General features: G+C 48.9%; 1 pseudogene; it reads left to right on the top strand.

Annotated features, from left to right (window-relative positions):
• The first annotated feature begins 8,946 nt into the window (after window positions 1-8,946).
• On the top strand, window positions 8,947-10,002 carry LOC142428547 (SWI/SNF-related matrix-associated actin-dependent regulator of chromatin subfamily D member 1-like; annotated as a pseudogene).
• The last annotated feature ends 4,303 nt before the right edge of the window (window positions 10,003-14,305 follow it).

The raw sequence follows: 14,305 nt of genomic DNA, 5'->3' as shown, positions 1-14,305 counted from the left end.
GACCCACAGTCATAAAGTTGGACCAGCACTGCAACCCTCCACTGTTAAATGGATGTGATAGATACAAGATCGGGCTAGAGCAGGACCTGGAGTGGTCCAAATGCCCACAGTCTCCATTCCCGTCACGGTCCCTTCCTTCTCCTCGTCTGTACCTATGGCCTCCTGGGGAGTCCCTTATGATAAGCCGGCTAAGGTACAGAGTGTGCCACTCGTAAGTGGACAGCAGCAGCACTACAGCCCCTTACTAGGATCTCCCTAAAGGACGGTGGTGAAGGGAATCCTCCCAATGGTTTCTAATTAAGAACCAATCATGTAAGGTTTAATTACGTGTCTGGATAAGGGGATACACAACACTCAGTCATATTCCAACCACATTTCAGCATCAATTGCTACTGCAAATAATATCCCAACCACATTTCAGCATCAATTGCTGTGGCAAGTCTGTAATCTGGTAACAGTCTATTGTACCTCTGCCACGTTCCCTCCAGTTCATCATCCACCTTTGTCGAAGTGGTCTAGAGTAGGTGAGAGTTCAAATGAAGTGTTTGGTCTTAACCGAATCCTAGAGGGCTTCTCAGGCTACAGCAGCGATGGTAGAGACAGTCATAAGTCTCAGAAAGGCAGCAATTGCCATCCTCCCAAATCAGCGATGTCTTCTTCATGTCTCTGATCATGTCTGGGTTGTCTTTCTGTCCCCCTTGCCACATCATTTGTTGTCCTCTCCGTCTTCCCGGGCTGCGCCCGATGAAGAGACCTTCATTTGCATTCTCTTCCACCTAAGAAGATATAAGCAAATAGCCCCGCCCTATGGGCTGTTCGAACCTAGGGAAAGAATTATTGTTAAGGGAATTCTGAAGGGTCTCCTTCTGTCCCTTGCTCTTCCCCTTTCTCCACAGGCGGTTGCACCCTCCTAAGGGAAATTCACCTTTTTGACCCATCACCTGAAAAAAATGTAAGCTTACCCTGGCTTTAGAGACTAGTCACTATGTTAGTCTGGGTAGGCTAGAGAAACAAATCCAGGGAGACTCATGTGAATATACAAAGGAGCAGTTGAATATTGAGAAAACATCCCAGCCCAGTCCAGATCAAGTCTATCCGATATTAGTCCATATGTCCGATACCAATCTATAAAGTCCTCTTCAAACTCACACAACACATGCAATGATGCTAAATGCAGGAAGATCACAGGCCAGTGGGTGGGAAGTCTTGTGGATCCAGTGGCGTTGTGAGCATTTCAGGGCTGGCAGGGGTCTCCACGTGACTTCTCTGGCTCCAGAGGTCTGGTTCCATCCATCAGCCTCTCTCCATGTGTCTTCTCCACAGGGATATCTCATAAGAAGTGAGCCTGTGTCCCTCCTCCAACAAGCTATTTATCTCCTCAGCACCTCCAAATGAGGCAATCAAGCTACTACTTGATTGACAGGCTAGACTCCACCCCTTTGCTCTGAATCCTCAGATTGACACCAGATTATGTAACGACCACAGTAACCCTGGCTCCCACATTTCGCTCTTGTTCTTCCACCATATTTTTGGCGGGGATTGGTATTTTATGTAAGGCTTGAAAATTTTTTCTCTGCACTAGTTATTTTAGAATCTTTTGGAAGAGAGAAAAAGGTAGAGTTAATAGAGCTAAATGAAGGTTGTCATGTATCGTCTCCCCTTTCATCTCCCCTGTCTTAGTATTTGAGATTTCAGGGTGTAATGTGCTTGTTCAATTGTTGCAGGTTCACATAAATGACAACCACTATGATGTCTTGAAATTTAGAAGAGTCTTTTATTCAGTTATAACCAGACTGTGAGAATCTAAAAGCGATTCTTTAGATTGCAGCCCTGAGTGGAGATAAAAGCCAGCGTATATAGGCAAAAACCCATTTACCAGGAACTTTCCTATAGAGCAAGCAGGTATGACAAAATCAGAAAACAAATTTAATGTGATCATTCTTTGGAGTGAATGAGCATGTCAAGGTACAGGATTGATTATAACATCGAAAAGAAACAGTATTAAAGATTAACAAAATTAACTACAACATTCGGGTTACAACATCAAAAGGAACAATATTGAAAAATAACAGGATTGGGGGAGTGCAGCGGAACAGCAAGGGAATGGAGCGGCAAGGTCCCTAGGGAATGCCGAAGGTGGACTTTGGGGCCAGGGTGTGGTGCCCAACAGACTGGACTAGAAAACACTCCTAAAGGCCAATAAACGATCCTTGAACTGGAAAAAACAAACAAACAAAAAAACAGGATTAATTGCAATGTCCTGATCTTGGAAACCTAAGCATACACTCTAAAGTCAATCACTGGCGAGACTTTCCGAGATGGGAGGGGGAAGGAGGCAGATCATTCAGCAGTCAACAAAGTGGCGTCACTTGGGTCCGTTTGCCTCAGAATGAGGGCCTGACCCTGGGGATTATAGAGGATGCCAGTTACGTGATGAATGTTTCAATCTGGACAAAACCTTTGAAATTGTTTGCTGGTGTAAGCAGGGCCGTTGTCCATTTTCAGGTTGGGTTGGAGTACCCATCACGTGGCAAAGCAGGACAATAAATGGCTAATGATGTGTTTTGTGGACTCGCCGGTCATGACTGATGCCCACAAAACTCCTGAGAATGTATCTAGGCATCCAAATGAGGGTACGAGAGTGACATCCATTTGATTCCCTTGTGGATTAACCGCACTGGGCCTCATACAGCACATGCAGTGACGCTGAATGCAGGAAGATCACAGGCCAGTGGGTGGAAAGTCTTGTGGATCCAGTGGCGGTGGAAGCATTGTGAGGTTTGCTGACAGTGAATGCATTCTTTGACGATCTGTCTGGTCTGCACCCAGGTCAGATGATATCTACGTCTTAGGCTAGCTGCACTGTTGTATAATTTGTTGTTGTTGTTGTTATTGTATAATTTTTAATGTTCTGCCCTTGGGAGGCCAAGAGGAGGTAGTGTCCTTTGAGTTAACTTATCTGCATTTGCATTTCCCCTAGAAATTGGCCCTGTCCCAGTGGATGTGTCTGATAAAGAGTGGGTGGAGTTGGGATCTTACTTAAGTCCTGGAGTTCAGATCTTACACCTTACAGGTGATGAACAATTTAGCAATGTCAGATTTCAGGTCGAATTTCAGCTTTGCTGTCTCAAGGAAGGAGCACACCTGTACCTTGTAAGCTGAATCACTGATTCTATTTACAGGTTGCTTTACCTTTTTGAGAACAATAGAATGAGGGCGAATATTTCTGTCTTTTGTGCAGAGGTATAACAAGTTTGGGAGGTCTGAGAAGAGGAACCCCAATAGGCTGCCATTACTGGAACCATCTGTCGAGTGACTCGGGGCCCCCTCAAGCGGCTTGGAGGAGAAGACTTTGTTAATCCGTGAAGTCAGCTGTAGGAGCGCCCAGATCTTCCCCGGAGGTGCATGCAAATCTCTGTTCCCATAAAATTCAGCTGGCGCTATTTGAAAATCTGTAGACAATTCCAAAATATGATCGATGGACCCTACCCACATGGTTGCTGGCGCCAATGCTGACCTTTGGTCATCAGCTGACCTATTTGCTCCCAACAAGACCACATGACCTTGGGGTGTGTATTGCCCAGACATAGCCATTCTAGGGGCTGATCTTCTTGTGCTCATGTAGCAATGGGGGGGGGGGGGTGATGGATGTGTGAAAGACTACTGGGTGAATGCTTTCAGCTGGATTAACTAGATAAATCTTTCCCTGGCTGATGTGTTCCTCTACAAACTAATTCTAAGAAAGCCTCAGGGGTGAGCTCTATAGGACAGTTTAGCTGGGGCACCTTTTTTTTTTTTAAATCATTTTATTGGGGACTCTTACAGTTCTTATCACAATCCATCCATCCATTGTGTCAAGCACATTTGTACACATGTTGCCATCCTCATTCTCAAAACATTTTCTTCCTACTTGAGCTCTTGCTATCAGCTCATTTCCCCACCCCTCTGCCTTCCCTCCCTCATGAACCCTTGATATATTTTTTTTCATGTCTTACATCGACCTTCACCCACTTTTCCGTTATCTGTCACCCTGGGAGGGGGTTATATATTGATCGTTGTAACCAGTTCCCCTTTTCTCCCCCCACCTTCCCTATGCCCTTTTAAGGCATCAAACAGGAGTTGGGGTTCTTGCATGGGGATCCCTAACAAAGGCCAAACCCAATTTATGTCCCCCAGTAGCTTTTGAAAATCACTTAATGTCTTTAGATGGTCTTTTCTAATCTCAAGATTCTGTGGTCTGTCTGACAGTAGTCCAATCCACCACTGTCCCTAAGTATGTATAAGGGAGGGTTGTCTGGATCTTGTCCAGAGCAATTACTAATCCTGCCTGAGAAATGGTTTCTTTGGCGTGAACATAAACTTGTTGTAGCATTTCGTTGTTAGATGATGCTATTAAGATATCATCCATGTTAGCAGATGATGTGTGCACACACACACAAAAATGCTCCCTGACTGATTCTAGAAATCTGCCTATAAAAAACTGGCACATTGTGGTGCGATTCACCATGCCCTGAGCCAAAGTTTTTGTTTGAAAACTTTTGGTTGGGGCCCTATTGTTTAACTCGGGACCATGAAAGCTAATTTATCACAGTCCACGGGACTTAAGGGGATAGTGTAAAGCAATCCTGTAGGTCTAAGACTATAAGAGATCAATTTTGGGGAGGTGGGGCGGGGGTTGAATCATAGTAGGCAAGGGAAGGCCGGGTTGGAGAGTCCCCATAGGCTGTATAATCGAATTAACGACTCAAATCTATGAGCATATGCCTTTTACCAGATTTCTTCGTAATTACTGTGTTAATCTGGGTATACTAGTGAAACAATTCCAGAGACACTGAAAGAGCGTTATATCAAAGAGTAATTGTGTATTAAGAAAACATCCCAGCCCGGTCCAGGTCAAGTCCATAAATCTGATATTAGCCCATATGTCCAATACAAGTCTATAAATTCCTCTTGAGACTCACACAACACATGCCATGATGCCAGATGCAGGAAAATCACAGGCCAGTGGGTGGAAAGTCTTGTGGATCCAGTGGCAGTGGAAGCATCTCAGCACTGGCAGGGGTCTTCAAATTGCACCTGTAGCTCCAGGGCTCTGGCTGCCGTCAGCATAGCTCCATCTGGCTTGTCCACAGGAAGGTGAAGCAGAGAGAGTGTGTGTGTCCTGCCTCCAGGAAAGAAGAGAGGTAATCTCCCAGAATCTTCATGAGAAGGCCATGCCCACAGAGAGGCATCATTGGCTATGACCTGATTGACAAGCTACACTCCACCCCTTTGCTCAAATTGACAGGAGATTTCGGAACTGCCACAATTACATACACAGGTGAATTCCATGGACGTAGAGTCTCCTCTATACGATCTTCTCTTAGCAGCTCCTGAACTAATTCATGCAAAGCCTGCAATTGTTCTTTATTAAGGGACCACTGTTCTATCCATATTGGGTCATTTGACTTTCAAGATAGTTTGATGGGTGCAAGCTCTATGACAGCATCCTCCCTCCCACCACCTAAAAATGAAAACATCCTAGGCCAGTGGTTGTCAACCTTCCTAATGCCATGACCCTTTAATACAGTCCCTCCCCCTACCAGGAAATTATTTTCATTGCTACTTCATAACTAATTTTGCTACTGTTATGAATTGGGCAACCCCATAGAGGGGTCATGACCCACAGGTTGAGAACCGCTGTCCTAGGTCATGGTGGTCATTTAGGGGAGTGACCTCGATTGGGGAAGGATCTTGTTCATTTGCTCTGAGGTCATTTCCTTTATAGCGCATATTCCTCAGTATGTTCCACGCTTAGACTTCTGTGGAAGATAGAAGGATGAGGGCAATGAATGTACAAATGTGCTTTACACAATTGATGTAAGGATGGATTGTGATGAGAGTTGTATAAACTCCTAATAAAATGATTTGAAAAAAAATAATTCTGTGGAAGAATATACAATTTAGTTCCCCGATGCTGCAATAAATCCCTACCCCATAAATTAATTGGGCTAAGTCTCACTACAGGCTGAATTAAACCAGACTGCCCTTCAAGCTGTATACACTGTCAGATCTTTCTGCTCTGCCATCCTTTCTCTTTACCAACCTCCCCTCCCCCCTCCATGTGGAAATCAGGAGCAAGCAGCAGTCAAGCCTTCACATCAGCTCCTGAATCTAAAAGCCCTGGAAACCTTGTCCCGTTGATTATTAATCCAATAAATTCTTGTTGGTCCCTCATAGCTTTCCAAAATTAGTCCATGTCCTAAACGCAGGGCTCACCCTTTAGGCACTTTTTCTTGAGCAGTGTTTGTTTTGTCAATAGGGATAGAAGGAAGTAAAGGTAACTGGCCTAGGCGATATCCCTGTTTTACAACTCAGATTTGATTTCAGCTCTGAGTTCTCCTTCATAATCTTGATGAATAATTCCAGTAACACCTTGAGAATGGAGGCTAGATTTTCCCGGCATCAGATACACTGTCACTTCCGGTAGGAGTCCCCAGGAACCGGTCTTAATAGTTGCTGGGGTTTCCCCTGAGACCAGCTGAACTTCTTGGCTGGTTACAGCTACTGCCACGTTCCTGCTGGTGGAGGACCTGAGTGAGGAGACGGACTGATAAGGTTGTGTGTCTATGGGCTCTGTTGGGTGGGGCTCAAAGCACACTCTATCCTCCATTTCCTTGCTGGGTAGCATTTCACTAACAGAAACCCGCTCACCCAGTGGTTCCCTTTTTTACAGTTGGGGGGCAGAGTCCAGGTTCTTGATAGCTTGAGAGCCTTGGGCCATTACCAGCTGTTGAGTTCAATGCGGGGTGTTCCAGCTTTCTCTCTGGAAATGCCTGACCTTCCCAATTCCTCTGCAGATCTTAATTTAGTCTCAGAGGTGCCCTGTTCCTTGTAAGGGCATATAGCCTCTTGGCAATCGTGGCTGGCATGATCATAAGCTAAAGTGCGCAGCAGAGTTTCAGCTGCTGCTTCTTCATGAGCAACATTTGGACAGACTGCTTCCTGCAGATGAGATATGAATTCTACATAGGGCTCATCATCCCACTGCCGTATTGCAGTGTACATGGGCCACTTTTCTCCAGACAGCACTCTCTTTTCCCAGACTCGCAAACAAATATCACATATCTGTGAAAGCCCTTGCTCAGTAATTCACAATTGGGCTTCGGTGGTAAATAAACATCCCTCCCCGGGTGTGGGGTGAGGGTGGGAGAGGCAGGGGGAAGAGAAGGGGGTGGGGGAGCAGTTAGCATCCTTACCTGCCCAGGGGAGCATTGTCTCCCAGTGAAGTGAGAGTGTGGGAGCAGAGTGGATATAGGGAGCCAAGGTGAAGTCCGCAGGGCAATGGGGGCTGGAAGAGTACCCCCTACCCCCACCCCATCCCCCTGGTGCCCAGAGGAAGACAGAGATGCAGCTGGCAAATTTGGGCCAGTGCCTACAGAAATAGCAGCCGACCAAGTAGGACTGGGGGAGAGATCTGAGTGTGTTCAATCCAAAAAATTGGGGGGAATGTTAGTATCGTCGAGCTGTTTTGTTAGGTAGCTTAGCCTAGGGAAGTGGGAAGTCCATTTACGCATGCCCAGGAGAGCCAGCAAAGGACAAAAGCTGGATTTTCCCATGGGTGGGCCCAGATGGGCGTTACACCTGGAGCAGCCCACCTGGGCCGGGTGATTGCAATTCAGCCAATGGGATCGACCTGGGGTCGTTCACCACACCACCACCACCACCACCCCCCCCCCGGGAACCCTTAAAAGGCAGGGACCTGAAGGGAGAGGGGCTCTTGGGCTTTTGGGCGCTTGGTATCTTGGTCTTGTCTTGCTTGGGCGGTCTGGTCGTCTTCGTGGGAGGGGAGAGATCCTTGCGTGTCCCGGAGCAGTCTCTGCCAGGCCGCATGGTCAAAGGAATCCTATGGGTGCCGCGTAAAACCTGATGCTTCTTTGAACTTTCATTAAATTCACTTGGATCACGAGCCCGGCTTGGGCGTGAAATCTTTCTCGCGTGGAGCTAAGGACCGAGGCTGAGATTTAGGCCGGAGAGAGAAACCTAACAGTTTCTCAGCACCGGGGCCTTACTCTTCTGTGGCTCCACGGTTAGGGTGGAGGAAACCCCAGTTGCCCAGATTTCATACAATTGGGCTCTGACCTTTTGCTCCAGGCCAGGCCCTCGGCCCTGTTTCATTTAAAGAACTCAGGCAGCCCCCCGCCTGCCCTTGGTGCCCTTGGCAAAGACCCTGACTTCTCTGGGTCTTCTCCCCTCTGTAGAGACCAGGTATGCTGCCAGCCAGTCGAATGACACCTCAGGGATCTTCCATGCCCCCCCCCCGCCCCCATGTTATAGGGGTGTGGAAGTTACAAAATCTATCAACTTGAACAAAGGGGCGGAGTCTAGCCCGTCAATCAGGACATAGCTCATGAGGCCTCTGTGTGGGCATGGTCTTCTCCTGGGGGTTCTGGAAACTTTTTTCGTCCCTGGAGGTGAGACACACTCTCTGTTTGACATTCCTGCTGACAAGCCACATGGAGCCATGCTGATGGAACCAGAGCCCTGGAGCTGGAGGAGCCACTTGGAGACCCACCCCAGTGCTGAGATGCTTCCACTACCACTGGATCCACAAGACTTTCCACCCACTGGCCTGTGACCTTCCTGCAATCGGCAGCATTGCATGCGCTGCATGAGTCTAAAGAGGAATTTACGGACTGGTATCGGACATATGGGCTAATATCAGACTTAATGGACTGGCCTAGAATGTTTTCTTAATATACAATTACTCTTTGATATGAAGCTCTTTCTTATCACAGATGAGTGTCTCTAGTCAACCCAGATGAGCACAGAGGGGAATCCTTCAGTCCAACGTGACCTGGCCCAGTCAGGGATGGACCAGTCCCGAAAGTGACCTACACCTCAGTAGATGCAGCAAGTCCAGCAACGGGAAGTCCAGAAATAGAACCACAATGCAAAGAAAAAGTGATGGCTGCCAAAATTCTACCTCAAAGGATTCGGAAATTGGTACCAGAGTCTCAGGCCTATATGGATCTCCTGGCTTCTGAAAGGAAGCTGGACCAGACTGTCATGAGGAAGCAGCTAGCTCTCCAGGAGTCCTTTGAAATGGCCCATTAAGCAAAAGCAATGAATTCTCAAGTCCAGCACTTTCAGTCTGGCTAAGTCATATGCCAAGGATGCCGAAGGGACGGTGGCATCCTGGGAGCTTCCAGTAGGAGAAAGATGGCTCCTGGAGGATTCTGCCTTGTCCAAATATGCTGCTGCCTAACAAAAGACAAAGTTCTCTTCCCTTTTTAAGTCTCTGGTGACTGAGCTGGACAAAGACCTGGACGGGCCAGACAGCCATCTGGTGGAATGACACAGGACTGCCACCACCCGGGAGACCAATGGCTTCCAGGTGAAGCGGCCTGGAGATGTGAGCGTGTGCTGTGCTTATTCTGCTGATGCTGGATTACCAGCCTCCCCACAGTGTCAACCAGACTCTCGGCTGGCTCGGCTCCTGGGCATCCACACGCAGACCCGTCCAGTGATTATTCAGGCCCTGCGGTTGTCTATTGAGACACACAAGCTCCAGCACCCTCATGAGCGGGACTTTGTCCTTGGTGACAAGTACCTCCAGCAGACGTTTGCGTCTCAGCGTATGAAGTTTTCAGACATCCCCCAGCGGCTGTAAGCCACCAGAACCCATCATCATGAATCACGTCATCAGTGTGGACCCTAATGATCAGAAAGAGGCAGCTCGTCCCGACGTGGAAGTGAAGGATACCTTGAAGATGCCAACAAATTCCTTCCTACTGTCGACTGCCAGCCAGCTAGAGATTACCACTCTAGGAAACAAGATCCACGAGACCATCAACCTGCTGAAGACCCAGCGGGAGTTCATGCTGAGCTTTCCCGAGAGCCTCAGGGTCTCATTAACAATGCCTCTGGTTCCAGGGCCAGGACCTCAAGATCGTGACCGATGTGGTAGGTAACCCAGAGGGGAAGGGCTGAGCTGAGTTCTACTTCCAACCCTGGCCTTAGGAGGCCAGGTCCTGCGACTTCTCCTCCGAGGTGCGACAGGAACTAGAGCAAGCCCTGGGGATCCATGAGACACTGGGCTCCCCCCAGCCCTGATTTGGCTGCATCGATTCTGCATCTGGGCAGGTGCTGCCTGCCTCATCGTGTTCAGTGTCTGGGGTGTTGTACCTTGGTTCTTGCTTTGCAACGCGGAAAGAATTCACGTGGCAGAAGCTCTTTTGTAAATCCAAGTGACTTTTATGAGCGAAAGGAACGTTTCGGGGATGAAAGTCTCAAAAAGTACACGCTACTTCTGGAAAGCTAATAAGGTGCATGGGGACCAGGCAGGAGCTCACCACTGCAGATGGCCATTTCAGGGGAGCATGGAAAACTACATGGAAGGGTTGACCAGAACAGAAGCATAGAGCTGTATGCGGAGCCACGAGCAGGAAATCCCAAGAGACTGGGCATGCAGGGGGAATCTCACCCTCTGCTGGCAGAGCGCACCAGAGCAAGAGAGTGGGGAGGGGCCCTCAGCCTGCTTTTATGCCCTCCCAGCCCCAAAGGTTGGGGAGGCATGGTTGAGGGTATTAGCCAACCATATTGGCTAAGTTTAGGTACACCTGTGTGATGCCACATTGCTGGTGCCTAAGGTGAGTGTGCCAAAGTTGGCTTGGGTCTGAGCATATTCCGTTCTGGATTTTCGCACCGGTGTCTCATCAGTGTGTCTGATTTCTTTGCGACCTCTTTACTGTGGCATGGACAGGTCAGTTTCGTTTAGCTCAGGCTGTGTCCCTAATCCAGCGACCTTTCGTTAGCACCTACCTTGGTCTTGGCTGGGGCCAAGGGATGCTGTTGGTTCAAAGCCACCACCAGTATAAAGAGGGTCTCACATTTCTGTCTTATGAGACACCTGTGGACCTCTTCTCCCACCCTAGCCCGTCCTACTCCCCAGTTTCCCTGTGACCTCCGAGTTTCCATAGGCCTCTGTCCGTCCTATAGGTTGTTGGGAGCCGATAGCCATTAAGACCCTGGCCTCAGACACGTAGCAGAAACTTGGCCGCTTTCTACCAGCAAGGCTTTGTTTCCTGCCCAACTTCGCCCCCACATTCCAAGCTACATGCTCAGTAGCATGGGCAGTTGCGATAACTGGTCTTGTTGCCATTAGTCAAAGTACTGAGCACCCATTGAACTGCAGATATACCATATTAGGAACATAGTGATAAGTTCACCCCGGTAAGCCTTGATTTGCATGCGGACGTCACCACGGACGTCTTTGAGTACTGTTGCGCACCCTTTGTACCTTATTGGGAACATGTGGCTGATTGGTTGTTGTACAGTGTGCGGTTGTTACACAGTGTGCTTCATTGGAATATGTGCCTCCCACTTCCTTCTCTGTTGTGAATACATACCCAGAGTTTTGGCAAAATAAACAGGCTTGATCAGCACTTGTCTTGCCCCATGTCTCTCTTTCTTTTTCTCATCCAGGTTCGTTGCCCCTCCGGGTCACCGTGTGAGGGTCTCGCTGGACGAGACCCTAACAATAGGTAGCGTTAGAGAGACTCTGTAGTGGTACTCAGGGCTCTGAGGGGACAGTCCCATGACCAAGTGGTCTTCAAGGGGAACAACCACACTTACCCGGTCCTTCAGAGACCTCAGGCCTCAGGACACCCCGTAAATTAATAGATCTTGGTCCTCCTGGTAACCGAGCCCAGTTTCCTTCACCCTTCATCCACCCCACCCTCTAGCACTAAAGGAAGCCAGGTTCTTGGGCTGAGCTGAGCCTGGTCTGTCCCTGCCTTGGAGGGCCACCACCTTAGGGCCCCTCTTCCTCATCTGAGGGGTCCACAGTAGTTGAGCTTGTCCCCACCCAGCATATTCCCTGTAGCTGCCTGTTATAGGAGCCCCGCCTGTTTTCCCTCACCTGGCCAGGGGGGATTTGGCCTTTCCCGGGCAGAGCCCCCAAAGACCTCACCTGGAGGATTGTTGGTGCTAGAAAAGACTGCTCCTACTGTTGTCTTAGACTGACTCTTCCACTGCAGCCTGCTTCCCCTCCTCCCCCGGGCCCTTAAAGGAGAAACAGGCCTAAAATCAAATGGGTACAAACCCTGGACCACCTGTCTTCCTGCCCTTCCTTTCTGCTCAGTTGATGCCACTGGCGGCTTCTAGGGCACTGAGGCGTCCAAGCCCCCAGGGGTTGGAAACGGCTCTGAGTTGGGTCTGTGACTCCCCTCCTCTGCCCCCCAAGCTCGGAACGCCTTTGACCTCAAAGCTTCAAACCCCTCAGGCAGCAGCAGGACCTGGCAACGTTGGCCTCTTGGAGCTGAGATGGTTTTGCCTCTTTCCAGGAGAGCCTCAGAGTCTTCCGGGCTGTATCACCCCCCAAGTTAGTTTGGGGGGGGGGGCACAAAACCAGGGAGAGAGTTATGTGGACAAACTCTTAGCACTCATATGTTAAGGAGTCTGGGAGGCCAGGGCTCCCATGGAGGGAACCTTAATGTTTATGGGTTGGAGATGCATCCCACTCACATTCTCCTAAGTAAAAGTCATTCCCTTCAATGCCCCCGCCCCATAATCATGCCAAATTTAAGGTGCTGTTTTCAAACACATGGTCCTTCACTGTACACTTGAAGGTCAACTGCTTGAAGGCTATCTGTCAGAAGGTCGTCTGCCATCCAGAGCAATCAGACCCTATTATCTGCCCTCCCCTAAGTAGGGCCAACTCCCTTCTGATAAGGACCATAGATTTTTTTTCCCCCTCTGGAGAAGAGCTCAAAGACACGTGAGGTCAAGCCAGCTCAGAGATGACCAAGGTTAGGCCACCATCTTGACTCCAGAGCCCACTCATCTTGTTATGTATGTACCTTCCTGTTAACATGTATGCCCTTAGCATGTCCACCTCCTGTTATATGTGTGCCTCTTGTGCAACCCCTTCCTGTTATCTATGTGCTTACTTTGGCTTGCTTGCCTGAGATTATGTAAATTTGTGAGACTACATTACCTCTCTCTCTCTCTCTCTCTCTCTCTCTTCCCCACCCCCAGGACCTGGGTCCTGGTGAAAGTGAGTCCTTGCATGTTTTATCTTGTCTGATAATTCTCTTTAATTTACTCTTCAATCGCACAACCACCCCCGTGGACCCATTGGGTTGTGGAGGCTGGTCTCCCACAGTTAGCATACCCCCAGGTTTTCAGACACATACACAGCAGGGTGGGAGACTACAGGCATAGGGGGGATTCTATCCCACTCAGGCTCTGAACCCCCAGAACTGACAGCCCTGCTTCCCATACCCTCCTCAGGCTCCTTGGAGCACATACCCATGTCCCTTGGCCCTGTCTGTTCCCCACCGTGGACAGGACAATCTCCCCAGCCCCCACCTCAGAGGCTCTTCCCACAGTGGCACTGGACAACTGTCATCAGGCAGCTGAGCCCTCGCCCAGCTGCTGGCGGGAACCTCAAGAAGGAAGCTCAGCACCCCTATGGTGTTGAAGATCATTGTTTTTACTAACTGAATGATTATGTTTTTGTTCTTCCATGAACCAAATTTTTTTTTCTACAGTCCCTTTATTGATGTCACCCAGCTTTAATAAAAGAATCTTCTGGGGGAAGAAAGAAATATTCGTTCCCTAATAACTGATGTATCCCTATAGGGCAGCACACCAATGGAGAAAGGCAGGCTTTTGTTAGCAATTTCCCATGGGTAGGCAGGAAACATTCAGCCTGCACCATGAGCCTAGTCATACCAATTACAAAATGGGACTCTACTCCATCGTTTTTAACGGCTTCTTTCATCTTTTTTAATATCCTGAAAGGGAAAGCATTATGGGTATGGATATTCTCCCATTCTCTGTATGCTTTATAAAAAAATGGCAGCAACTGTTAGGCAGCTTAGCCTAGGGAATTGGGAAGTCCATTTACGCATGCCCAGGAGAGCCAGCAAAGGACAAAGCTGGATTTTCCCACCGGTGGGCCCGGAGGGGTGTTACACCTGGAGCAGCCCACCTGGGCCGGGTGATTGCAATTCAGCCAATGGGAGCGACCTGGGGTCGTTCACCACGCCTCCCCGGGAACCCTTGAAAAGGCAGGGACGGGAAGGGAGAGGGATCTTGTCTGGTTGTCTTTGTGGAAGGAGAGAGATCCTTGCGTGACCTGGGGCAGTCTCTGACAGGCCGCGTGGTCAAAGGAATCCTATGGGTGCCTTGTAAAACCTGAAGCTTCTTTTAACTCTCATTAAATTCACTTGGATCACGAACCCTCCCGCGCGGAGCCAAGGACCGAGGCGGAAATCTAGTCCCGGAGAGAGAGACCTTACACAACCTTTCCCAGGCC

This window comes from Tenrec ecaudatus, chromosome 16 (assembly GCF_050624435.1).
Source record: "Tenrec ecaudatus isolate mTenEca1 chromosome 16, mTenEca1.hap1, whole genome shotgun sequence".
In the NCBI taxonomy this organism is placed as follows: Eukaryota; Metazoa; Chordata; class Mammalia; order Afrosoricida; family Tenrecidae; genus Tenrec; species Tenrec ecaudatus.
This window is presented reverse-complemented; position numbering and strand designations above follow the sequence as displayed.